Raw genomic sequence first — 26,163 nt, 5'->3', positions numbered from 1 at the left:
TAAGGCCAGGCATTGGATGCCGCGAGAGCCAATGGGCCTTCTCAGAACTCATCACCATTTCTGAAAGAGGGCATTGGGAGATGCTATAAAAGGTCCTTTATCTCAAGCTCTTCTCATTCGCTCAGCAACACCTGACTTGACCAACGCTTGATTCGGTGATCAATAGGTGAGTAGGAGGACCTTGTAGCTATTAATGGGTCTATCAGATGCAGGGAGAAGCGTTCTTAGAAGTTCAAAACCCTGGAGATGCTGTGGATTTTTCAGTGGCTAAAGGAAGTCCTTCACACAGTGCATAGTTAAACTATGGAATTAGATATTATTTATTATTATTATTAGGGACGTGGGTGGCGCTGTGGGTTAAACCACAGAGCCTAGGACTTGCCGATCAGAAGGTTGGCGGTTTGAATCCCCGAGATGGGGTGAGCTCCCGTTGCTCTGTCCCTGCTCCTGCCAACCTAGCAGTTTGAAAGCACGTCAAAGTGCAAGTAGATAAATAGGTACTGCTCCGGCGGGAAGGTAAACGGCGTTTCCCTGCGCTGCTCTGGTTCACCAGAAGCAGCTTAATCATGCTGGCCACATGACCTGGAAGCTGTATGCCGGCTCCCTCGGCCAATAAAGCGAGATGAGCGCCGCAACCCCAGAGTCGGTCACGACTGGACCTAATGGTCAGGGGTCCCTTTACCTTTACCTTTACCTTTACCTTATTATTATTATTTATATACCGCCCTTCATCTGAAGATCTCACAAAATAAAAATACAGGATAATAGCACAAGAAGTCGTGGTGGTCACCAGCTTGGATGACTTTAAAGGGGGATTAGATAAACTCATCGAGAAAAAGGCTATCAGTGCCTACTAGCCACAATAACGATGTTCTCCTTCCACTCTTTGAGGCAGTATACTTCTGAATATCATTTGCTGCAAATCGCAGGTGGGGAGAGCACTCTTGTACTCAGCATTTGACTGCAACTTCCCATCAGCATCAGGATGGCCACTATGTGAATAGTAGGACTTTTCTTATGTTCAAATCAGTGAGTGAGTGAGGGTTTAACTCCATGCCCTGCCTGTGGTCTTCCTGCTTGAATCTGATTGGCCACCATGAGAACAGGATGCTGGACCAGATGGGTCCTTGGCCTGATCCAGCAGGCCATTGCATGCATTTGCTTCATCACGGAACAATTCTTCTAGCAGCCCAGGTAGCTGTAGCTGATCAGACCATTGGTCCATCTTGCCTACTAGTAGCGGCTCTCCAAGGTGCCACGCAATGGTCTATCCCAAGTTTCCACAAACCAGTGGGCTACCGATGTTTTGAACTGCAACACCCACCATTCCTGATCATTGGCTAGGCTGACTAATGGGATTGATGGGAGCTGTAGTCCAAACTTTTCCCCAAGCTGGGGGAAAGACTGGGCTCTCCTTTCAGTTGGAGACTTCAAATGTGAAACCTTCAACTTGCAAAGCATGTGAGGTCCTGCCAACAGATAGTCCTTCATAAGGGACATAGAGCTATTCAGTGCTTTGATCAGATTATATATTTGCATAGACATACAGTCATACCTCAAGTTGCGTTTGCTTCATGTTGTATTTTTTCAGGTTATGAATGTGGCAAACCTGGAAGTGTTTACTTCCGAGTTTGCCACTTTGCGCATGCGCATGCGCAATCTGTGTGCTTCGTGCATGCACAAGAGCGCTCTATCACATCACACGCACACACAGAAGCAGCGCTCCACTTACGGACTTTTCAGGGTGCGAACGGCACCCGGGAATGGATTGCATCTATAAGTAGAGGTACCACTGTATATGGAGGAACCTTTGTGTAATATATTTGAATTTTTAGGATATGCACATCATAGAATTGTAGAGTTGGAAGGTACAGTACACCAAGGGTCATCTTGTTGAATGCAGGAATAAAAACATAGAAACATCAGAACATAAGAAGCTAGCAATACAAGATGCTTACTTCCATGGAATCAGACCATTGGACAATATAGCTCAGTGTTGCCTACACTGATTGGCAGTAGCTCTCCAGCGTTTTGTGCAAGCATCTCTCACTGTTCTACCAGGAGATGCCAGAGATTGAAATGGGGACCTTTGGCATGTCAAGCAGATGCACTGAGCTACAGCTCAGGTCCTGGTATCACTTAGTATATACTTATAGGTTTCTCTGGGAGGTTTAGGTTGGTGATGGCAGAGAATACCTATAAATGTTTGTGTTGTTTGTAGGAAATCCCATAGCATAACATAAATCTGAATTCCTCGCAGACCTTTTTCCTCCAGTCATTCCTGGAATTCAGTTCCCATCAGCCCAAGTGACCCCAGCAAATGGTCAGAGAGCATGTTAATTATAATCCAGCAACATCTGGAGGGCCGCCAAATCCCTTTGACTTCAAAGGTTCTGCTGTCTTTGAGACTTCAGCCCCCAAAATGATGCCAATCTCTTTCTCTTTCTCTCTTCCCCAAGGCTTATCCAATCCACAGAAAAGATGAGCCAACAACAACAAAGAGGAAGCTGCTGCTGTTGTGGTGGTAGAGGCTGTGGATGCTGCGGTGGCAGCCGCAGTGGTGGGGGATGTTGTGGTGGCAGCCGCAGTGTGGTTTCCTCTCAGCAGAGTCAGAGCAGCGGTGGATGTTGTGGTGGCAGTAGCGGTGGCGGATGTTGCGGCGGCAGCAGAGGTGGTGGATGCTGTGGTGGCAGCAGTGGTGGCGGATGTTGTGGTGGACAACAAAGTCAACAGAAAGTCTTCCCCCAGAAGCTGAAGTAGATGCCTTCAAGGATAGTTGAAATATTCAATTATTATCATCACTTGTTGCATAATCCCTTTCCTTCTTGCAAACCATAATTGGCTAAATGTGAATAATGTAAATGTTCAGACTTCTTTATTGAAAACTCATTAAAAGTTTCTTGCAAACCAAGATATCTGTGTGGTTGAGTTTTTCTGCTCCTCTCTGTTTATGCCCAAGATGTACTCATGGTGCATTGATTCCTACCCTTTAACCATGGGCTTCATTGACAGTAGGAAGCAGTAATGTTTTTAAATACCAGTTGCATGGAGCCACAGGTCCTGCTTGCAGGGTTGCCATAGGTATCTAGTTGGGCAGTGCAAGATCAGAATATTGGTCTACATGGGACAGCAGGCTCTTCTCATGTTCTCATGACACTCTACCCTGGGTAACAACAGTTAAAGTGTTTATTCCAGAGATGAGTAGATTAATGGAATTTGTCATGATTCCAGAATCCATCAGTGACCAGACCACCAAGCTAAAGGATATAACTGTCTAACGTTAGCTCTGTCTAAGGAACTGAACTGAGTTTCTGACTCTGAGATGGATCAAGGTCCCAATAAACCTGAGACTGGCAGGTGGGAGCTCACCAAATAGATCCTACAGCACCAGGACTAATACCAGGGGTCACCAATGTGGTGGCCTCCATATGTCTTGGACTACATCTCTCATCGTTCCTAACTATTGGCCATGCCAGTTGGCACTGTTGGGGGTTGTGGTCCTCAACACCTGAAGAGCACTACATTGGTTATCCTTGTCCTATAGGGAACCAATAGTGACGAAAACAAACCCCTGTGTTGCAATACAGAATAATCTGCTCAAATACAGCTGCAACACATGGCTAATGAATATAGTAAATGTATTATTACTAGTAGTAGAATGTCATCCAAAATTTACAATTCATCAACTTCAAAATACAGTGGTACCTTGGGTTACATACGCTTCAGCTTACAGACTCCACTAACCCAGAAATATTACCTCGGGTTAAGAACTTTGCTTCAGAATGAGAACAGAAATTGCATGCCAGGGGCGCAGCAGCAGCAGGAGGCCCCATTAGCTAAAGTGGTGCTTCAGGTTAAGAACAGTTTCAGGTTAAGAACAGACCTCCAGAACAAATTAAGTTCTTAACCCGAGGTACCACTGTAATATATATATATATATATATATATATATATATATATATATATATATATATATCAGTCCATAACCAAGAAGTAGTCAATGAAATGAATTGCTGGCGGGGAACACCACAAAACCTTTCAATTGATGATGTCCAAGACAGTATATCCAGATTGAATCAACTGTTTCGAAGATGAATCTTCTCCAGCAAATAGTTTCAGATAGAATATCCATACAGGTAAATGTAATACTTGTGGATCAGAGCTCACTAACCCATTCATGCCAAAGTCTTGTCTCTTTAACACTCTTGTTCTCCAACTGTGGGAGACGTTTAGGTGAAGTGAACTGGAAGGAAGAGGCTACAAAGGCCCTTGGTTCAAATCCAATTATGCTTGGAGTCTGTTGCTCACTAAAGGAAAAAAAACTTGCTTTGCCCCCTGAACTCCTCCATAAGTCCAGGGGGAAAAAGAATTAGAGCCCCCGCCCTCCTCTAAGCCCAGTGGAAGCTGCTGCATTAGGTCAAATGGCCCACTGCCTCAACAACCTCAGTTTGTCCTCATCCAGCCTCCATCTGCCTATTGTCCTACTTACAACAAGTCCAGGGGGCGTTCACACACCCTGTGAACATCCTCAGTCTCTTTTTAAAAAAAAAAAAAAATTATTAAAAGTTTAAAGATTACAGAAAGAAGAAAAAAAGAGAAAGATTAAACAAAACAAATCAATACATTACAATACATAAAAAACAAAAAACAATACATCAAAACAAAAACAAAAGCAAGAACAATTAAAAACACATCCAATATTTCCATATCTTTGTCTTTCATTTACTTGTTTCATCGACCTCCTCACACCTCCCTTTTTTGTATTCTAGTTATTAATTATTTCAGCAAATCCTTTCCATCTTTCTCTGTTTTCTGTCATATAATTATCTTAATTTGTTTTAACCTTATCTTACCATTAATACCATAAAACTTATTTGTACTTAACTCCTTATAACATTTCTACTAAAGCCATGTAATTTCATTCCAACATTTTTCTAACACTCATTAATTTTACAATATTTCTATAAATAAATTTTAAACTTTTTTTTCCCAATCTTCTTCCACCGTCTCTTCTCCCTGGTCTCGGATTCTGCCAGTCCTTTCTATCAATTCCATATGGTCCATCAACCTGGTGATCTTCTGTCCGAGGCTCTTAACTCTTTTCCATGTCCCTTCTGCAGATCTTCTTCATATTTATACATACACTTTACTTTATCTTCTGCTAATCTTGTTCTTAATTTCTTTCCTTTGGCGCTGAGGAGTAGATCTCGGGGAAGCTCCAACCTAACAATGTCTTTATTCCTTCTCGACAGGTCAGCCCATTCTCCGTAGTCAAAACTAAAGTCCAAAAGATATTTCAGGAAGTGTTTCAAAATCCCTCCAAAACTGAAGGCCCCCACAACTCCAATCTCCTCCTGACCCAAATCCAGGTCCCAAAAGCCAGAACATCCCTGCATAAGGGGATCTGTCCAACTTTCCTTCTCCAATCCAAGCGGGGCTCCAATCCTCAAAATCTGACTTTCTCTAAATTCAGTCATAGAAGGCAACAACTTATATTCATCAAATTGCCTCTGTAAGGCTGGAGCTCTCTCCACTTGTATTACTTGAGGTTCAACAAGAACTTTCTCCCTCGTCTTCACCACAACTTGCCATGTCAAAGTAGATTCCTGAATCAATTCCTGAGTAGTTTCTGTATAGATGTTCACTTTTTGTCCCAAATCAGTCATTTTTTGTCCCCGATTATCAATTTTAATAGTCATCACATCCGTTTTCTTATGAAGCTGTTCCAATGAAGCACTTATCTTGCAAAATGCAATCACTAATGCTTCTTCTGTCGACATTCTTACCAGTCCAAGGTCAATCCCTGATTCTCACGGTCTTTTATCTCTGCAGCTGGAAAATTCCCCAGCTCCGCTCCTGTAACAGTTTCAAAAGCTCCCTCTAGAGGAAACAATTTCTATTTGTATCTGTCCTTTTAAACGCAAATCCAGCAACAAAATTAGTTTCAATTTTCAGTTACTTTTGCTCCTTTTTAAGTGCAGAGGGAAACAATGGAAACAATATATTTCTCTTGTTTAACTATCTGTCAACATACGTTTTATTCACAGTCAATGAACTTTCCCAAAACGTCAATCTTACTGGCAGCCCGTTTCCAGGTTCAAAACGGTGATAATTTATCTTTCTTCACTCTCTCTCCTGCAGGCTTAGGCGATCTAAAATTTCCCCCCTCTTCTCCTGCTTCCAAGGGGGGGTTAACGATTTTAACCGATGGAGGTTTAATTCTTTACAGAAGACTTTCCAAGACTTTAGCTTGCAGCCTCTTTGCTTCAGTCTATTTACAAAAGGGGAAGGCGGACTTCCTGTTTAAAACCTCCCCGTTTCGGTGCCAAATTAAGACGTTTAAAAATCCAATTTTCCGTTCTACTCACGGGTAGTTGTTTCAAGATCAAATTGTCCACAGGAAAAAGTCAGCGCTCTCCGGCAACAGCAATGCGGCTTCACTCCGTGAAAAAAGCAGTCGATTCAAAGCACCGCGCCACTCACCCCACGTCGCTCCGGATCCCCGAAACCAGGTTTCCCCGCGAGTAGGGGAGGCGCAAAAGGTGCCAGCCGAATCCCACGTTCACAGGCTTCTCCCGCCTGTGATTTTTATGGGTCCCGGCCTTCGCCGTGGCGGCCAGACCCTAATTTCCACGCAGCGAATTCCTCCCGATCAGAGGAATTCCGCCATTGTCCAGAGGCGCCAACCCGGAAGTCCCTCGAGCATCCTCAATCTCAGTGTTGTCCTTACAGAACTCAGACAAGAAGAGGATGGCGAGAAAACTAGGATGAGTTGGCCATTGTTCTCGTTGACTCTTGCCACACCTTCGCAAATAAAATAACGCTTTTTGTCTTAAATACACTTCATTAAATTGCAGTTATATTTTTAAGCTAATCAGACTGTGGGATAATTGTTTGAAGCACATGTCAGTGGCTTCCTTTATTTCTAAGATCCATATCAGGAAAGACACCCCACGCAACTGTGTCATGAGTGCTCTAGACATTGCACAAAGTGTAAAATATCTATACAGCAGTCAGCACACACTGGGTGCATGAGTCCTCAAATATACTAGAAAATTATACAAATTGTAAGAAGCTTTCAACAGGCTTTGTAAATATGTTAACCCTTTTAAAATCAGTTGATGCAGCAGTCTAGGCTGAGAGGCAGTGGCTTGCCCAAGATCACCCAATGAAATTCATGGTTGAGTGAGAATTTGAACCCTCTTCTCTCATGTTCTGGTCCAGCACTCTAACCACCAAACATATGAAGCAAGCAAACAGCACCCTCACCCACCATTCTTTGTTACATACACACTTGAACTCTTGATCAGAACAAAGTACATAGTCGGCCATTTGGTGCCAAAGAAGGATAGAACTTTTTTTATGTATGCTACAACGGCAGCGAGAATACTTATAGCAAAGCACTGGAAGACTCAAGATTTACCCACTCTGGAAGAATGGCAGATGAAGTTGATTGACTGTATGGGACTGGCAGAAATGACTGGCAGAATCCACGACCAGGGAGAAAAGTCAGCAGAAGAAGATTGGAAGAAATTTAAGGAATATCTACAGAAATATTATAAAATTAATGAACTTTGAAAAGATGTTGATTTGAACTTTGGTGGTCTCTAGCTGTTATGATAAAGATAATGGGGATTATAATTGTTTTTGTTATTAAATTTAAAAAAGTTGAGTGGAAAATAAGGTGATACTCTAAAAGGAATGTTAAGAGATTAGGATTTGCTGAATTAACAAATTGAACTAGAGAACAAGAAGGGGAGGTATGAGGAAGTCAAAGAAACATGTGACTGAAAAACTGTTATTGAAACTGAATGGTTTTTAATATTTTGTTTATATAAAATTGGAAAATTCAATAAATATTCATTTAAAAAAAAAGAACAAAGTACATTTGTCAATTATCCAGAAATCTTATTGACTTCTCTAACTTTATATATAATAATAATAATAATAATAATAATAATAATAATAATAATAATAATTTTTATTTATACCCCACCCTCCCCAGCCAAGGCCGGGCTCAGAGAGGCTTACAAGCAATAATAAAAACAAGCTGAATGATTACAACTTAAAAACAAACTTAAAATACTACATTAAAATATTAAAATGTAGCCTCATTGCAGGAGGAGAAGGAAAAGAAAAAAGAAAGAGAGGGAGGGAATCAAATTGGCTCCAAGCCAAAGGCCAGGCGGAACAACTCTGTCTTACAGGCCCTGCGGAAAGAAATCAGATCCTGCAGGGCCCTGGTCTCATGAGACAGAGCGTTCCACTAGGCTGGAGCCAGAGTTGAAAAGGCCCTGGCTCTGGTTGAAGCTAATCTAACTGCCTTAGGGCCCGGGACCACTAGGGTGTTGCTATTTATGGACCTTGAGGCTTTCCGTGGAGCATACCGGGAGAGGCGGTCCCATAGGTACGAGGGTCCTAGGTCGTGAAGGGCATTAAAGGTCAAAAGCAGCACCTTAAATCTGACCCTGTACTCCACCGGGAGCCAGTGCAGCTTGAAAAGCACTGGGTGAATATGCTCATTAGTCTCATTATTGTCTGTCCTGAATCCTCCAACATTCAGCTCCTTGGTGTGCCCAAATGTTCTAGAAAATTATGTCTAGACTCATTTTTCAGACCGTGCTGAATGTTATACATCTCTGTCATGACACACAAGAGTAGTGGTTCCCAACCTTTTTCTGGCCTTGCCCTACCTAAGCATCTCTGGAGGATGCGGACCACTTGGATCCCTTCCAATCAGGATTCAGGCCTCATCATGGGACTGAAACTGCCTTGGTCGCGCTGGTTGATGATCTCCGGCGAGCTAGGGACAAAGGTGAGAGTTGTTTCCTAGTTCTGCTGGATCTCTCAGCGGCCTTTGATACAATCGACCATAACATCCTTCTGGACCGTCTAGAGGGGCTGGGAGCTGGGGGCACTGTTATGCAGTGGTTTCGCTCCTTCCTCCTGGGCCGTGTTCAGAAAGTGGTGGTGGGGGATGAGTGCTCAGACCCCTGGGCCCTCACTTGTGGGGTGCCTCAGGGTTCCGTCCTCTCCCCCATGCTTTTTAACATCTATATGAAGCCACTGGGAGAGATCATCAGGGGGTTTGGACTGGGTGTCCATCAATATGCAGATGATATCCAGCTCTACCTCTCTTTCAAATCAGAACCAGTGAAGGCGGTGAAGGTCCTGTGTGAGTGCCTGGAGGCAGTTGGAGGATGGATGGCGGCTAATGGATTGAGGTTGAATCCTGACAAGACAGAAGTACTGTTTTTGGGGGACAGGGGGCGGGCTGGTGTGGAGGACTCCCTGGTCCTGAATGGGGTAACTGTGCCCCTGAAGGACCAGGTGCGCAGCCTGGGAGTCATTTTGGACTCACAGCTGTCCATGGAGGCGCAGGTCAATTCTGTGTCCAGGGCAGCTGTTTACCAACTCCACCTGGTACGCAGGCTGAGACCCTACCTGCCCGCGGACTGTCTCGCCAGAGTGGTGCATGCTCTGGTTATCTCCCGCTTGGACTACTGCAATGCGCTCTACGTGGGGCTACCTTTGAAGGTGACTCGGAAACTACAACTAATCCAGAATGCGGCAGCTAGACTGGTGACTGGGGGCGGCCGCCGAGACCATATAACACCGGTCTTGAAAGACCTACATTGGCTCCCAGTACGTTTCCGAGCACAATTCAAAGTGCTGGTGTTGACCTTTAAAGCCCTAAACGGCCTCGGCCCAGTATACCTGAAGGAGCGTCTCCACCCCCATCGTTCTGCCCGGATGCTGAGGTCCAACGCCGAGGGCCTTCTGGCGGTTCCCTCATTGCGAGAAGCAAAGCTACAGGGAACCAGGCAGAGGGCCTTCTCGGTAGTGGCGCCTGCCCTGTGGAACGCCCTCCCATCGGATGTCAAAGCGATAAATAACTACCTGACATTCAGAAGACATCTTAAGGCAGCCCTGTTCAGGGAAGTTTTTAATCTGTGATATTTTAGTGTATTTTTGGTTCTCTATGGAAGCCGCCCAGAGTGGCTGGGGAAACCCAGCCAGATGGGCGGGGTACAAATAATAAATTATTATTATTATTATTATTATTATTATTATTATTATTATTATTATCTCTAAAATCCTGATGCCCACCCCCCATATAATTTTTATTATTCAAAAAGAGAATTATTCATGTGGAGGAAGCCTAAAAGGCCGTTAACTGTGAATAACTCATTCTCGAATTGCCCCGCTCAAAAATCAATTTGCCCCCTGTGGGGCGTGAACCCCATGTTTGTGACCACAGCACTAGAGTGTGTCATTTTAATGGGTGAAACATAATTTTTGCAAATTTCTTCAGTGAGCTTCCTTAAGATATATTTACAAATAATTTCCTATTATTTTCATGATTAGACAACCTTTAGCTTCATAAATCTACATTCGACTAAAAAGCACACATACACTGCTTTTGGAAAACCCAATCATTTTAATTTTACCTTTTGAAAATGTCAGGCAATGCTATAAAAAATTAGTTTCTCTGCATAAAACGTATCCTACTAAGCATACAACATTACATTGTAATCATAAAACATTAGAAAGTAATGACATCAGTTAATAAGAAGTTTAAACAAGAAAATTAATCAAGCCTTGCTTTGTTTCATTCTTCTACATTGACGTGATGTAGTCCTCATGTTTCTCATGTGTGTTCGCCCCGCTTCCCGCTTCTGTGACTTGTTTCACAAACCTCTCTGTAGACTAAGCATGACAGAGCCATTGTGGAACTTGCATGGGGTTGTCAGTAAACTGCTGTATTTCTGCCGTAGTAAGTTTGCATGTTAAAGGAGGTCCATATACTCTTTCAGACCGATCTATCTACTACACCAGGAACGAAGCACTGAGGTTGATGAGAAGTCTCTTCCTCAGGCATACAGAAAGATCTCCCAGAATGTCATCATCTCTGTCCCTTAAGTCAACGATCTTTCAGACATCAGCTCTCCTTTCCTCACTGTCATCTGAGCGACAAGAGTGTCTGGATTATAATTTCACTTAGTGCACAGAATTCCAGACCCTCCTAGTGTCCCTATTTTCCAGTGACAGTCCTGGAAAAGCTGTCCAAGAGGTTTTCTTGTCTGTGTGGCCTTTGTGATCCAATACCTGTACGCTTGATCAATAGACACATCCTTTATGACATTGTCACTAAGGAAAGAAAGATGCTCTCTAACTGATAGTTGGGTAATGAAGGATCAGTTTGAAGTTCTGCAGTAGTGTCTAGCATCTTGTCAATGTGACCTGACCACTTGCTGTTAAACAAAGTCTTCCCATCAACTGATGTGATCAAGTGTCACAGGAATAAGGTGTTCGTCGGGAGTTCTGGCAACCACATTCTCTACCATTGCATTACATCCTCCAATATATATATGAAGTTTACATGAAATTTAGGTGAAAGGTGGACTTGGCAATAGTGGATGAATCCACTGGATCAAAACACCTCCCACAAGCTATGTGCAAAGAAGCTGTGTCTTGTGGCAGCTTCAAGACAAAACCACCTACAGTACTGCTTCCTCCTCTTGTTCCAACCCATCCTGAACTCCACCCTCCAGCTCTGAAGCTCCCCCTGCTTCTGACTCTGGCCTCCTGACCAGCACAGTTCCCCACAAAACACAGGACTCCTCTCCTGGGTCAGATTCCATCTCCCCTTCCATGGTGCACACTTCTCAGAGTCCTGCCAGTCCCTGACACTAAGTATGTCAAAGCCTTGGTCCATCAACCTCAGTTTTGTCTATACTGTGGCAGTGGATCTCCAGTGGTTCAGAGAGCATCTCCCTGATCCACTTGGAGGTGCCAGAAGGTGCCAGGGAGTGAACCAGCGACCTTCATCATATAATACAGGTGCTCTAGCACTGAACTACATTCCTTCTCCTTGGTTGACATTCAACAGGCTTGTCACCATATCATGTTCTTGTGACTACTGGATGTGTCTTATGGCTGGAAGCCTCACCTGAAGCTTACATTGCATAATCAATGATCGCTCAAGTTGGGTGCCTCACCAAGGGTTCTGCTGATGAACTGATACCTAAACCAACAGGACGTTTATAAGTAATGTTTGAAGTTGATAGCATCCTGCAGAGGAGTGTGTGGGCATGATAATTGCTTAGGATGTGACTATTCTGCTTGTAATCGGCAGGAGGTGGTGGATTTGAGATAGGAAAATAATCTGGGTGGAATATACAGGTCAACTATGGGATAGCTTCATTCATATGCTGCATTCAGTAGGTCTTCCTCCCTTGCTTAGTGAATCAAACCCATCCAGTGCTTTGATTTGTTTCAGCTCATTTTCCATGGTAATCTTCAGGAAAGTAGTGGAAATCATCTAGGAAGCTGGGCTAGGAGAAATCACTGCATTCCCCTAACCAATTCTCAAATTCCCCATCATATGGAATCAGAACAATCGAAGAGTCGAGCTGGATAAGACCAATGCCCTGCCTAGTCCAGTATCATGTTCTGACCCCCCTCTGCAAAGGAGAGATGATTCCCCCTTTTCAGAATTCCCTCAAGGCCACCAGGTGGGGATTGGTTAAGGAGCTAAATCCCTTCTATTTCAGTCTTGCTGGTATTCAATAATTTGTCCATCACATGCTGTTTTGTGCAAAATGTTATGGTGGCCCTCCAGAGGTTCTTCAACTACCTTTCCCATCAGCCCCCTCCCAGTATGGGAAACAGTCAGAAATGATGAGATTTGTAGTCCATCAATATTTTGAAGGTTCCAAGTTTTCTGCCTGTGTCCTAGAAACATGTCCCAACCAATTGGGGATCACATATTAAATGCACCCATATGGGTGTGAAGGAATTAGGAGCCCATGGCCATCCAGATATTATTAAACTCCAATTGCAATGAGTCCCAGCACAGATGCTCAATGGTCAAGTGTGATGGGTACTGTAGTCCAGTAACACCTGGAGGCCATTTGTGCCCTACATCTGCTTAAAAGGTGCATATGTTGGCTGTGACCTGGTGGTTTTGCCTATCTCATAGCAATAATCACAACTGGTTGGATATTGGGGCAATCTTCTGTTTTGTTCTGGTCCTGCAACTGATCTTCTTCGCTGATTTTACTTGACACAGTTATTATGGCCATCGCATAATCTGCCCCAGGGCGGGTGGTGAAATATAAATACAAACAATTCAACAACGGATAAGCAAATGTCATTCAAAGGGTGAGTCATCTGCCAGCTACAAGAAGTGCATATTTTAAGGAAAAATTAAACTGCTGATGACATTGCGTTAGGATTAAAAATAAATAAATCACAAACTGGTGTGGAAGCTTAATAACAGAAATATATGAAAGGAAGAGAAATTGAAACTGAGATTTGCCCAGCTCTAGTGAGCACAGATTTAAACCCTGGCATCTCCCCCCACCCCCCACCCCCCAAAAAAAAGAATCCTGAGAACCATTTGTTCAGGGTGCTGGGAGTTGAAATTCTGTGAAGGGGAAGGTAGACGTCCAATGATTATTTGGCGGAAGCCGTGTATTTTAAATGTGCTTTAAATGTACAATGTGTAGTCAGAAACTTTGGCCAACCAGTTGCCTATGGGAAAATCATAAGCAGGACATGGAATCATAGAATTGTAAAATTGGAATATCAAGGATCATCTCAGTCAGGAAAAACAAGACCTGGAGCTGACTGTGGCTCAGATCATCAGCTTCTTATTGCAAAATTCAAGCTTAAACTGAAGAAAGTAGGAAAAACCACTGGGCCAGTAAGATACAATCTAAATCAAATCCCTCATGAATACACAGTGGAAGTGAGGAACAGGTTTAAGGATTTAGATTTGGTGGACAGAGTGCCTGAAGAACTACGTATGGAGGCTCGTAACATTATACAGGAGGCAGCAACGAAAACCATCCCAATGAAAAGGAAATGCAAGAAAGCAAAGTGGCTGTCCAATGAGGCCTTACAAATAGTGGGGGAGAGAAGGCAAGCAAAATGCGAGGGAGATATTGAAAGATACGGGAAATTGCATCTAGTTCAACCCCTTGCAATGCAGGGCATGTGTTAAATGAGATAAAATTGTGCTTCGTTTGAATTTGCAAAATTGAACAGCAATTGAAATTGACCAATTTGTACGCTGCCATCGATAACAGATGGAACTCAGCTATTATCTGACATGTATTTTTTTTGTGTGTAAAGAAATGAGAAATTTAACTGTGCCATTTATAAGAGTGCACCCAGCAGTTGAATGTGACATAATGAGATAGAAAGGATTTGAGGCTGAGGAAGATTCAACGTGCTTGAATGGCTTTGTTCCATTTTGTTTTCACTATCCCTGATGGTAATGATGGACCAGGCTTGCTACTTCACTTTGGACCAAGCACAGCTCCGGTCCTGGTGCTGTTCCTCTGGTGGTGGGTTGGAATCATGAAACTCAAACATCAGGAGGCTAAGTTTTATAGGATATGCTGTGAAACTCCCACTAGGGATGGTCTGGGCTAAATTCGCAGCCATGTGGAACCAGATTTTTAAAGCGATCTCTTCCACTATTTTAAATTGAGTCTACATGCCTTTTCTTTCTTTAAAGTATGTTTGTCTCATTCACTGAAAGACTTTAAAAAGGGCCCCAACTAGACTGGAGCTGTGCATTTTAAAAATAGGCCGGATGGTCCATTTTCTGGATTGATTGATTTATCTTTAAGGCCACCCAGTCAGTCCTCCCTGGGGTATTAATGACAATGGTTAAGGACAGTTACATGCCCCCTCTATTGATGGGATCCATCTGTCCTGAGAGACAATTTAGTGCACCTCTGAGGGTGAAGTCGAACCACGGGAAAATCACAGCACCTGTTGTGGCTGCAGAGACCACTGATTCACAACTGCTGCCTCCCATGTGGTTTTTGCTGCTGTGGCAGCACCAAAGAGTGATCTCTGAGGAGCAAGCCTTGGCCATATATATGGAGGTCCTGGGCTGCCCAGATGATAAGAACCCCCTTTCTGCTTTGCTGATGTGATCCAAAGGGAAAAAAGAGCATTTCATGTGGCCCCTGTTTGGTTTAGGAGTTGCTGGAAGGAGGCGAGGAAGACACGAGTATCTAACCTTCTTAAGGACTCCATTCTGTATTTGCGTAGGGTTTCTTCTCCTGATGATAACCCGCAAGGCAGCAGGAATGGCTTTTTCCTCGGGGTTTACTCCCAAAGCCTTTCTCACGAATGACTATAACCACAAGGCAGGAGAGATTTGGATCAGTTTTCCTTCTCCTAGATGAACTACCTTGATGAGCCCCATCTGCCCCTATGCCACTGTATTAGACAGTAATATAAAAATATCTGAGCAACTGACAGTAAATGATTACAAACAAGCAACAGCCCCAAAGACTCAATGCCCATTCAGTACGTTGAACACTGAGATAGATGTACCATGGTCTGACTCTGTATCAAACATCCTCCTGTGCAAACCAGCTTTTTATTCAAGAACACCAGGACTGAAATCTCACTTGATTTTTAGGCTAAGGACCACAGCACTGTGGCAGAGCAGTAATATAAAGGTAGCTCACTGGCAGAGCATCAACTCTGCTTGCACAAGGCTCCAGGTAAAATCCGCAGCCTCTTTAACTAGAGCTTAAAATGACATCCTGTCTTCAACACTGCAGACTCACTTGATGTAAGACCATTCCTTATGTTCTATATTGGGACCAAGGCCCAGTAGCAAAGCATCTTCATTTCCTGCAGAAGGTCCTAGGTTCAAACAATGCTTCCAGGTAATTCTAGGAGAGACTCACTGCCAGAGACCCTCAAGAGCAGCTGCCAGTCCATGTGGATGGAGCTAGATGGTGAGGTCAGGTGTCGCATCCTGACACAAGGAACCCACAGACACAGGTGCATAACTTACTCGAGTGTAACGGAAGATAGCAATCTCATGTAGGGATGAGTCAAAACACATAGATGCCAGATGGTGGGAAGTTAAGGAAATGTGAGGTCAAGGGTGCGTCAAAAGCTCTATCAGAATGCCAGTGGTTTCTGAGATGGAATGCCTGGAGATGGTATAAAAAGCTCTTTTGTTCCATGGGATCCTCATTCGTTCGACAACACTTGACTTGACAACAACGTCTTCTCAGTGATCGACAGGGTAAGTATTTTCTCTGGACTGTCAATGGATCTGTCATTCTTCAAATCTAATTGAGTAGGACCAATAGCCTTCCATATTTGCAACTGGAGAAGTAAAGGGCTGCTGGTAACAATGACTATGTTCTAGTTCCACTGGCGAAGGCTGTAGGCCACCTTTGGCATGATGTTGTAGGGCTATCCTGACATTCTTAGAGGATCAGGCAAATTCACTGACAGTGAGCTTATCAATGGCTATCATGGCTATGTCTGGAGCATTGCATCTCTGAGCATCAGTTACTGGAAATCACAAGTGCACAGACTGCTGCTGAACTCAGGAATGGTTTATTGAGGCATCTGGTTGGCCAGTATGAGAACAGGAAGTTGGCCTTGTTGGGTCTTTGTCAGGATCCAGTAGGTTCTTTATTTGTTCTCATGATGATAGGATGAGTCAAAATTCACGATGAACCAAATTCACGATGCTTGTGATAACCCAGAAACTCATTAACAACTTTAGATACTTGGGTTCCCAACTTTCTTCGTCCAAAGCCAGCCTGACCAAAGGTAAAGGGTAATGGGATTTCTATTCCATTCTGATGAAATGGCTGCTGTAAACAATAGTTGTGGGATGAGCCTGATGAAACTCGTCCTTTAGCAAGGAAGGGGAAGAGACCCTGCAGACCCATCTCTCCCCTTGCTACAGCCTGATGGAATTACTAGTGATGTGCTGAACCTCTGAATGGCCTTTATCTTGATTAGATTGTTGGGTTCATATAGCTCAGTGCTGCCTATTCCAACTTGCAACAGTTCTCCAGGATTTCAGACTGGATCTTCTCCCAACCCTTCCCAGAGGATCCAGGGATTGAACCTGAGACCTGCTTGCAAAGCTAATGCTCTACTTCTGAGCCACAGTCCTCCTCCATAGAAAGGAGCATACAAAGTTGCTTTGTATTGAGTCAGACCATTGGCTAGCAGCTCAATGTTGTCCGTCTTAACTGGTACAGGCTCTGCAGACCCAGCCCTGTCTAATTGAACCTGTGGCCTTCTTCTGCATGCAAAGCAATTGTGCTACCTACAGAGCTATGGGGCCATTCCCCCTCTTAGTCAAACTGTTGGTCTATCTCACCTAGCTTTCCTCCTTTGACCAGCTGTGGTTGTCCATGAGACTTAGGCAGCAGCAAATCTATGATGGAGATGCTAATTTTTTGAACTGAGCAGGGCTTTGATGTAGAAAGCATGTGTTTTACTGCTGAGTATTGGGATTTCTCGATTGCTATAGCATTTTGCGAGAGCTTGACTACTGCCTATAAATGGCTGTAAAATCGGGATTTAGCTGAAAATTTAGAGGGTTTTTATGGCATTTCTTTAAACTGTGTGTTAGATTGGCTGGACTGGAGCAGGGACAAAGAACCTTAAGCCCTCTAGAAATTGTTGGACTCAAATTGTTGATTCTATGATTCTAACTCCCACCAACCACAGTCAGTATGGCCAATGGTCAGGAATGGTGGGAGTTGTAGTTCAGCCATTTTCTTGGACTCCAGCTCCTATCGGTCCCTGCCAGAATTATCAAAAGTCATGTGTGGTGAGAGTAGGAATCTGGAAGTTCATAGGTTCCTCAACTCTCATGGAATTTTTAAAGTGGTGTGTGTCATTCTACAAGAAATGAAACAGTACAAGAGGTGGGTTGCACACAAAAAATCCAGCCTTAAATCAGACTAAATTGTTTTCACATACTGAGAGTAATCACACAATAGGGGGCTTAATCCTAGACAGGAAGGAGTTGTCCTCTTTCAGGGATACAGAATGGGTATCCTGGGATAGTCTTGTTGCACTGCAGAACAACATATGGAGGATATTTTACAGAACACCCCAAAAGCTGCTCCCTTGGATAAAATGGATCAAAAAATGACGTTGGTCTTTCTCTTTCTCTCCCTCCAGAAGTTTTCAAAGCCATAGCAAAGATGAGCCAACAACAACAACTACAACTGGGAGGAGGTGGCTGCTGTGGTGGTGGCCGTGGAGGTGGTGGCTGTTGCGGAGGCAGAGGTGGAGGAGGACGAGGTGGCTGCTGTTGTGGTGGCCGCGGAGGCGGATGCTGTTGTGGTGGCAGAGGTGGAGGAGGACGAGGTGGCTGCTGTTGTGGTGGCCGCGGAGGCGGTTGCTGTTGCGGAGGCAGAGGCGGAGGTGGACGAGGTGGCTGCTGTTGTGGTGGCCGTGGAGGTGGAGGCGGTGGCTGTTGCTGTGGCAGCAGAAGTGGTGGTGGATTATCTCAACAAAGCCAGATGAGTGGTGGTGGAGGTGGATCTTCTCAAGGCGGAAGCAGCAGTGGAAGCAGCGGTGGGTGTTGCGGTAGATGAAGTCGATGCCCCCAGAAAGAGCTGAAATCCCAACCCACAATGACCACCACCTCTTGAAGATATCTTCTTCCAAAACAAACGGTTGCTTTCTTCTCCAAATGATGAGCCAGACCTTCCTCTGGCATGGAGAACATAAGTCTTTCATTTTCCTGCTATGGCTACCTCTTTAAAGGCATTAAAAACTTATTTCCTGCAAGCCTTTCGGTGTCATGATGTTCTTTTCCTATCTTCACTTCTCCATACACACATAATGTTCCTACTCTTCACCCACATTGTCCTCTCTGCTCCCAAGCTCTGCAGGTAGTCCTTACACAGAACTTCTTTGAGATGCTGGGGAATGAACCTGAGACCTTCTTCATAAAGAAGGTTCTCTGCCACTGATTTAGGAGTCCTCCCAAAATAGGAAGCTGCCTAGATAATCTTGCCCACTATGGCCTACTGTCACTAGCTGCATCTCTCCAGAGCCGCCAAAGAGGAAGATATTTCTCATCCTTTCCCACGTGATCTCTTTTCAGTTGGAGATGCTCTGGGCTAAACTTGGGATCCTTCTTCCATTACTGAGCTAGAATGATGGACCTACGGTCTCAGTATAAAGGAGCTTCCTATATTCTTCTTCCCTGGTGGAATATGCAGGTGGCTTTTAAGAAAACTTTCTGTGTACCTATTATTTTACATCCCTTCTTATTTCAGGCAAAGATAGAGGTGTTCTTTTGAATCTCCTCCCAGCTCCCACCTTTTCCAAAAACACCCAAATGAGTCATCTTGTCTAATTCCTTGCCAAATAAACATATTCTGCTATACACAATTCTCACCTGACAAGAGAAGTCTGATTAGGAGAATATATAGATGAATGCCTAATGCTCTGCTTACGGTTGTAGATCACAGGAGCCAATTCCTAGGGGTCATAGTGGCTTCTCCCTCCCTTAAAATATTTGAGGGGACTGGGCCCCGAAGAAGTTAAAGGGCATTGCCATTCAAATGGTGTGTGCGCACCGTGTCATGTGATTGATTATGTGGGTTGTGGCTTAACTGGGCCCCCACAATACTTTATTAAAGTTGGGACCCCTGTTGCAGATGATTGGTCCATCTAGCTCATGGTCAGTTACACTGATTGGCACCAGCAGCTTTCTAGCAATTGGACCTAGCCCCTCCTTCATGCAAAACAGCAGTTTTACCAGTGAGTTACAGTCCTTCCTTTGGTTTGGATGTGTGGTGTCCATGTGGACTCAACTGGTTGTCATCAGATGGGCTTCAGGTGTGTTGTGGTTCTGGACTGTCAGGAGTTAACACTCCAGGAGCGTGGTTCTTATCAACTGGGTGCACTGCGCACATGATCTGTGCTTTTTTCCTTTGAGTAAGGTATTTTACATGTCTCTGTGTGTTTGTTCATTGAATGTATTTATAAGCGAGCTTTGGGGATAAGTCCTTCCAAATGGGCTTCCAACAAAAACCAACAAACAAATTTCCTAGGTTCAATACCTGGCATTCCCAAAAACAAAAGAAGAATCATGATGGATCAGGCCAATGATGCATCTCATTCAATATCCTATTTTCACAGTGCAAAACCCCAAGAGTAGACCCTCCAGGTGCCCCTATTTTCCAGAGACAGTTTTGGATTTAAAGAAGCTGTCCCAGTTTTTTATTTGATCCCAGAATGCCTGGCCTTTTCATACAACATCCCTCTTCTCATTGGAGAAATGTTTGAAGGTATGGAGTTATCCAACCCCTGAGCCAAAGAGATAAGTCACTATACAACCTTTATAAGACATCTGAAGGCAACCAGGCCTTCTCGGCAGTGGAATGTCCTCCCATCAGATGTCAAGGAAATAAACAACTACCTGACTTTTAGAAGACATCTGAAGGCAGCCCTCATTTAGGAAAGCTTTTAATGTTCAATATTTTATCGCTTTTTAATTCTGTTGGGAGCAGCTCAGAGTGGCTGGGGTAACCCAGCCAGATGGGTGGGATATAGATATTATTATTATTATTATTATTATTATTATTATTATTATTATTGCCACGGATAGTCCAATCCCCATGAGTTTGTCTAATCCCCTTTTAAAGTCATCCAAATCGGCGGCCATCACTGTAGAGATGAGAGCTGCCACTACCAGAAATCATGCAAACTCCAGTCAGCCCAGGATGCAATGGAAATGTGTGCATGGAGTACAGGATAGCTCAGTCGGCAGAGCATAAGATTCTTAATGTCAGGGTCATGGGTTCAACCCTCATGTTGGGCAAACTATTCCTGTATTACAGGGGATTGGATTAGATGACCCTCCTAGTGCCTTCCAGCCCTATTATTCTATGAAAGTGGTGAGTAATCAAATACACATCTTATGGTTCATTTTAGCCATAACTGAAATTCCAAGGAATATGGATGAGCTCTGCCCACACCAAGTGATCTCATAAGAGAGAGAAACACCCCTGGTTTCCCCACCTTGGAACTCATATGGGATGTGTCCAGCAATTATTGCCCAAGGACAACATGACTGAGACCCAAATGGATGGAGACATCATCCCTTGCTTGGAAATTCTGTGTGCAATGCCATGAGTCAAAGCCAAGGTTGCACAGCTCCAACTAATTAAGAAAGAGATTGGTACAAAATGCAAAGGAAAAGAAAACAAATAGGCATGGCTGGGCCATGGCTCACTTGACAGGAGGGGTTGGCTAAGGAATAGTATAAAAAGGTGTCCTGGATGAGAGGCTGACATTCACAACAGCTGCACTTCCAGAGATCTCTTTGGTGAACCAGGTAAGTCTCTCTCCCCCCCCCCCCCTCATCCTCCTTTCAGGCAGTGGTGACTGGTGCCCATTGGGACTGGCATGGTGGAAAAGCCTTAGAAGCAATCTGGTTCCCTCCAATGCTGCTGGACTCCAGCTCCCATCATTCTCCTAACAAGTCTCAGCACTCTTAACAAACTGCAGCTCCAATAATTATTTGGGGGAAGCCAGGACTGTTTAAAGTTGTTACTTGGGGCCTGAAATGTATGGTCTGAATGTGACCTTGGGAGCAATCTGTTGCTCGCCAATGTTCCCATCAGCCCCAAGCATGGCCAATGTTCAGGGTTGCTGGGTGTTGCCATCCAACAACATCTAGAAGACACCACATTGGCTGCTAGTGGCAAGGAGCCCAACATCAGGGTTGTTGTGAGAGTGAAATAAAGCAGGGGAGAATCATTTATAAATGACTTGTGGGGCTCCCAGGAGGAAAGTTGGGATGCAAATGCAGTCAGAAATTACCCAATTATACAAGAGTAAGCCCAGATCTGCCTTCTGTTTCCTACAGGTTCGCTTTGACAGCCAAGAAAGATGTGTTCCCGTCAGGACAAAGACCAATGCTACAAGCAGGAGAAAGAGGAAGGGTCCTGCTGTGGTGGCCGGAGGTCTTCCACCAGTGAGGACCAAGGTTCCTGCTGTCTGGGACGGAGAAACAGCGGAGGGTGTCATGGCAATCGGGGTTCATCCGGCTGTCACGGGAAGCAACAAGAGCAGCAGCAGCAACAGCAGCAGCAGCAGGTCTTCCAAGTGCCATCCCAGAAGCTGAAGTGACACCAAGGAGAATTCCTAGAAGGGCCTAATTCTGCAGGAATTAGGTGGAGTCATTTCAACTACAGTTCCTGAGCATTTGAGGCACTCTCAGCTTTATCTCTGTGCCAAATTCCACCACCAGAAATGCTCCAAATTCTCAGCTACCTCTTCTCCTCTTCTAAGGGGAACATCTCCTGTGACATTTGGAGCATGAGAAGAGCAAGGAGAGTCATCCAGCTATTTCTATTTGCTGTTCATTTGCACACATGAGAGAATAAATAATAAATATTCATTAATAATGAACTCTTTATTTGTTCATTTTTATTTTTTATTCTAAGCATCTCTGCAGTTCATCCAAATAAGCTTCCATTTCTATCCAGCAAATGACCAACGTCAACGTCACTTTGATGTAGGTTCGTAGGAAATTGCATTCTACTGAAACAGAGCCTTGGTCATCTAGCTCAGTATTGTGTACTCTGATTATTGTGTACAGTGGCTCTCCAGGGTTTCAGGTAAGGGAGGCAGTGATGCTTCTGAATGGCAGTTGCTGGGAATCCCAGGAAGAAGAGTGCTCTGCTGGTTTTGTACTTTTACACTGTGAAAATAGGATACCTAATGAGATGGGTCAATGGCCTGATCCATTCGGGCCCTTCTTATGTTCTTATGGAGATGCCAGAGATTGAACATGGAAGCCTTGTCTGTTATATTGTTGGAAGCCCATTTGGGAGAACTTACCCTAAAAGCTCGCTTCTAAATACATTTAATGAACACACACACACACATCGAAAACCTTACTCTTATACAATGACACCAGATGCCCATCTGATGACCTGGGACCCGTTGAGGCTGCCCATATAACATAGCTCCAACCCAAAGGATGGTCTGTAGCTCCATGGTAAATCTGCTGTCTTGCACATGGAAAGGGTTAGGTCCAAACTCTGGAGAGCTGCTGCCAATCAGTGTATCCAATCTTAAACTGGATGGACCAATCATCTGACATTGTGTAAGGAAGTTTCTACAACCCTAAGGAGAGCATTAGTCATTCATCTATATCTTTTCCTAATTAGCCTTCCTGACTAATTTCTCTTACCAGGTGGTAATCAGGTTGTGTCTGTTTGGCAAGGAATTAGACAAGTTGACTCATTTGGGTGTTTTTGGGAAAGTGGGAGCTGGGAGGAGAATGGAAAGAACGCCTCTATCTTTGCCTGAAATAAGAGCAGGTGTCAAATAATAGGCACACTCAAGAGGCCAAGTTTAGATCAAGCTTTCTTAAAAGCCACCAGTATACAGTAGTACCTCGGGTTACAGACGCTTCAGGTTACAGACACTTCAGGTTACAGACTCTGCTAACCCAGAAATAGTACCTCCGGGTTAAGAACTTTGCTTCAGGATGAGAACAGAAATCGCGTGCCGGCGGCATGGCAGCTCGGGAGGGCCCCATTAGCTAAAGTGGTACCTCAAGTTAAGAACAGTTTCAGGTTAAGAATGGACCTCCAGAATGAATTAAGTTCTTAACCCGAGGTACCACTGTATTCCACCATAGAAGAAGGATACAGGAAACTCCTTCGTACTGAGACTGTAGGTCCATCATTCTAGCTCAATGTTGTAAGAATGATGGGCATTCTGTGGCTCTCTGGGGATTTGAGACAGGAAACTTTCCCTGCCCAACCTGGAGCGACAGATCTTGAACCTGGACCTGGGACCCTCCACATACATAGCATGTGCTCTGCCACTCAGCTGCCACTCAGCTGTTGTTGTTGTTGTTGTTGTTGTTGTTGTTGTTGTTGTTGTTCTAACCCACCATTTTCCCTAATGGGACTCAAGGTGGATTACAGATAAAAACAAGATTTGCTTTTTTTTAAAGGAAAAACAATAATTAAAAAGCAATTAAACACCAATAGAACTATCTACATATCTAAAATCTGTTTAAAACATGAAAATAATTACACTAAAAAAAATTACGGCACCAGTCCTTTCATTAAAAGGAGTCAACTTCCCAAAACCTGTAGGAGAAAGAAGGTCTTCAACTGCCAGCAGAAGGACATGAAGGAGAGAGACAGTCTAGCTCCTCCAGGGAAGGAATTCCAGAGTCTGGGAGCAGCCACCAAGAAGGCCCTTTTCTGCATCTATCAGAATATTGGCCCCTCTAGCACAGGTCTGTTAGCACTGAAGGACAGTATCTCTCTAGAGTTTAAGGCAGGGATCTCTCTCCGTCCAATCTGGGGATGCCAACCGTTAGACTTGGGAACTGAACCTGGGAAAATTCCTAGAATTCCCTGTGAAGAGGAATTGTTAAATCACCCTGAAAAGTATACCTAACAACCATTAGGTTGTCCCTGAAAATTTTTGGGTGGGTGGGGCATGATTGTTCAAAGTGGTATCAGAGCACTTTAGATGTGTGCTATAGATGCAGCCTCAGGGAGACTCTGATGCTCTCCAACCTTACTGGACTCCATCTCCTATCAGCCCCAAGCATGGCCAATGGTCAGGGATGCTGGGAGTTGTAGTTCAGCAACATATGGAAGGCATCACATTCACTACTCCTGGATAAGTGTGTGCGGACTGCAGTGGTGCATAGTTCCGACTGAGATGGGCGGGGAAGAAGCTATGGAGCTCAGCAGCCCATGGCAAGCAAAGCCAGCTAATTCTAATTTCATCCCCATTTAGTTCCATGTTGTCTACACTGATGTTGCCTCCAGACCTGACTGGATATGCTGGGAATTGTAGCTGGGACCTTCAGCGCACAAAGCAGTTGCTCTACTGCAGAGCTTGCCTTCTCACAAGTCAGAGTTTGGTCCATTGAACTGAGCATTGAAGATTAATAGGACAGAAGGCAGGGAGAACAACATTAGATGGAGAGGGAGACAAGGGCTGATGGGGCCTACTAATTCTGATTTTCTCCCCATCCTCCTCCTCCTCCTCCTCCCTACAATGGGCAGCACTGAAACTAAGGAGGAAGAGGAAGTTGGCAGCCGGGGCCACCCTCCTGAAGGGCTGTAGGAAAGAAGGCAGGCAGGTTGATGTTGGTTGATGTTGGTTGATGCTGGTGGGGCAATGCCTATTCACTTTAATGGACAAACTTCCAGTGGATGTGTTTGTATTTGGCCAAGCATTTTATTTTGCATGCCATGGATCCAAATTTCAGCTCACAGTACCTCTAACTGAAAAGAGATCAAGTGGGAAACAATGGGAAATATCTTTCTCTTTTTGAGGCCCTGGAGAGATGCAGCCAGTCAGCGTAGGCCATGCCAGGCAAGATTCTCTTTTTTGAGGACCAGTGGCAGGAAACATTATTATTTATTTTAGTGTAGAAGATCTCAGGGTCAATCCCCATTATCTCCAAGAAGCACTGCATAAGGACTATCTGCCCACTCGACAGCTGCTTCCCATCAGTGGACAATATTGGGATAAGTGGGGAAAGAGTAGGACATTACGATGCAGGTTCTGAAGTGTGCAGGAAGTGAAGATGGGGGAGAAAACACCATGACACTGAAAGGCTTGCAGGAAAGAAATTTATTAATGCCTCCACAGAGGTAGTCATAGCAGGAAAATGAAATACTATGCTTCCCCCTCTGGAGGAAGGTCTGGTTCATCATCGGGAGGAGACAATAACCAGGAGATCTTCAAGAGGGTGGTGGTCATTGTGGAGTGGGATTTCAGCACTTCTTGGAGGCATCTACTTCATCTTCATCTGCTGAGAACTTCCACCACCACCACATCCGCCACTGCTTCCGCCACTGCTTCTGCCACCGCAACACCCGCCGCTGCTTCCACCGCTACTTTGACCGCTGCTTCTGCCACCGCAACATCCACCGCTGCTTTGGCTTTGTTGAGAAGATCCACCTCCACGGCCACCACAGCATCCTCCTCCACCTCCTCCTCCACCACCACCACGGCAACATCCTCCACTCCTCTGGCTTTGTTGAGATGATCCACCACCACCACCGCCGCCGCAACAGCCACCACCTCCATGGCCACCACCACCACCACCACCACCACCACCACAACAGCCTCCTTGTTGTTGTCGTTGTTGACTCATCTTTGCTATGGCTTTGAGAACTTCTGGAGAGAGAGAGAGAGAAAGACCAATGTCATTTTTTGATCCAGTTTCTCCAAGGGAGCAGCATTTGGGGTATTCTGTAAAGCAGGTATGTGATCCTCTAGATCTTGTTGGTCTAGAACTCTCATTTTCCTTCTTCCATTGGCCATGCTAGCTAGAGATGCGAG

The 26,163-nt window shown here is 44.5% G+C and overlaps 2 long non-coding RNA genes across 2 annotated transcripts in view; both read left to right on the top strand.

Annotated features, from left to right (window-relative positions):
• LOC310751965 overlaps positions 1-22,239 on the top strand; it is a 48,121-nt gene extending 25,882 nt beyond the window's left edge. The window contains exons 3-4 of the long non-coding RNA XR_014542732.1: positions 19,764-21,160; positions 21,695-22,239. This is a non-coding gene — a long non-coding RNA (uncharacterized lncRNA). The remainder of the gene's footprint in view (positions 1-19,763; positions 21,161-21,694) is intronic.
• Positions 17-2,911, top strand: LOC310751927. The gene is made up of 2 exons (XR_014542683.1): positions 17-166; positions 2,460-2,911. It is a non-coding gene; the product is annotated as an uncharacterized lncRNA (long non-coding RNA).
• Positions 22,240-26,163: the final 3,924 nt, after the last annotated feature.

Source organism: Podarcis filfolensis (assembly GCF_964270895.1).
Source record: "Podarcis filfolensis genome assembly, chromosome: 16".
In the NCBI taxonomy this organism is placed as follows: Eukaryota; Metazoa; Chordata; class Lepidosauria; order Squamata; family Lacertidae; genus Podarcis; species Podarcis filfolensis.
Note: the sequence above shows the minus strand (reverse complement) of the source record. Positions and strands in the feature narration are given on the sequence as shown.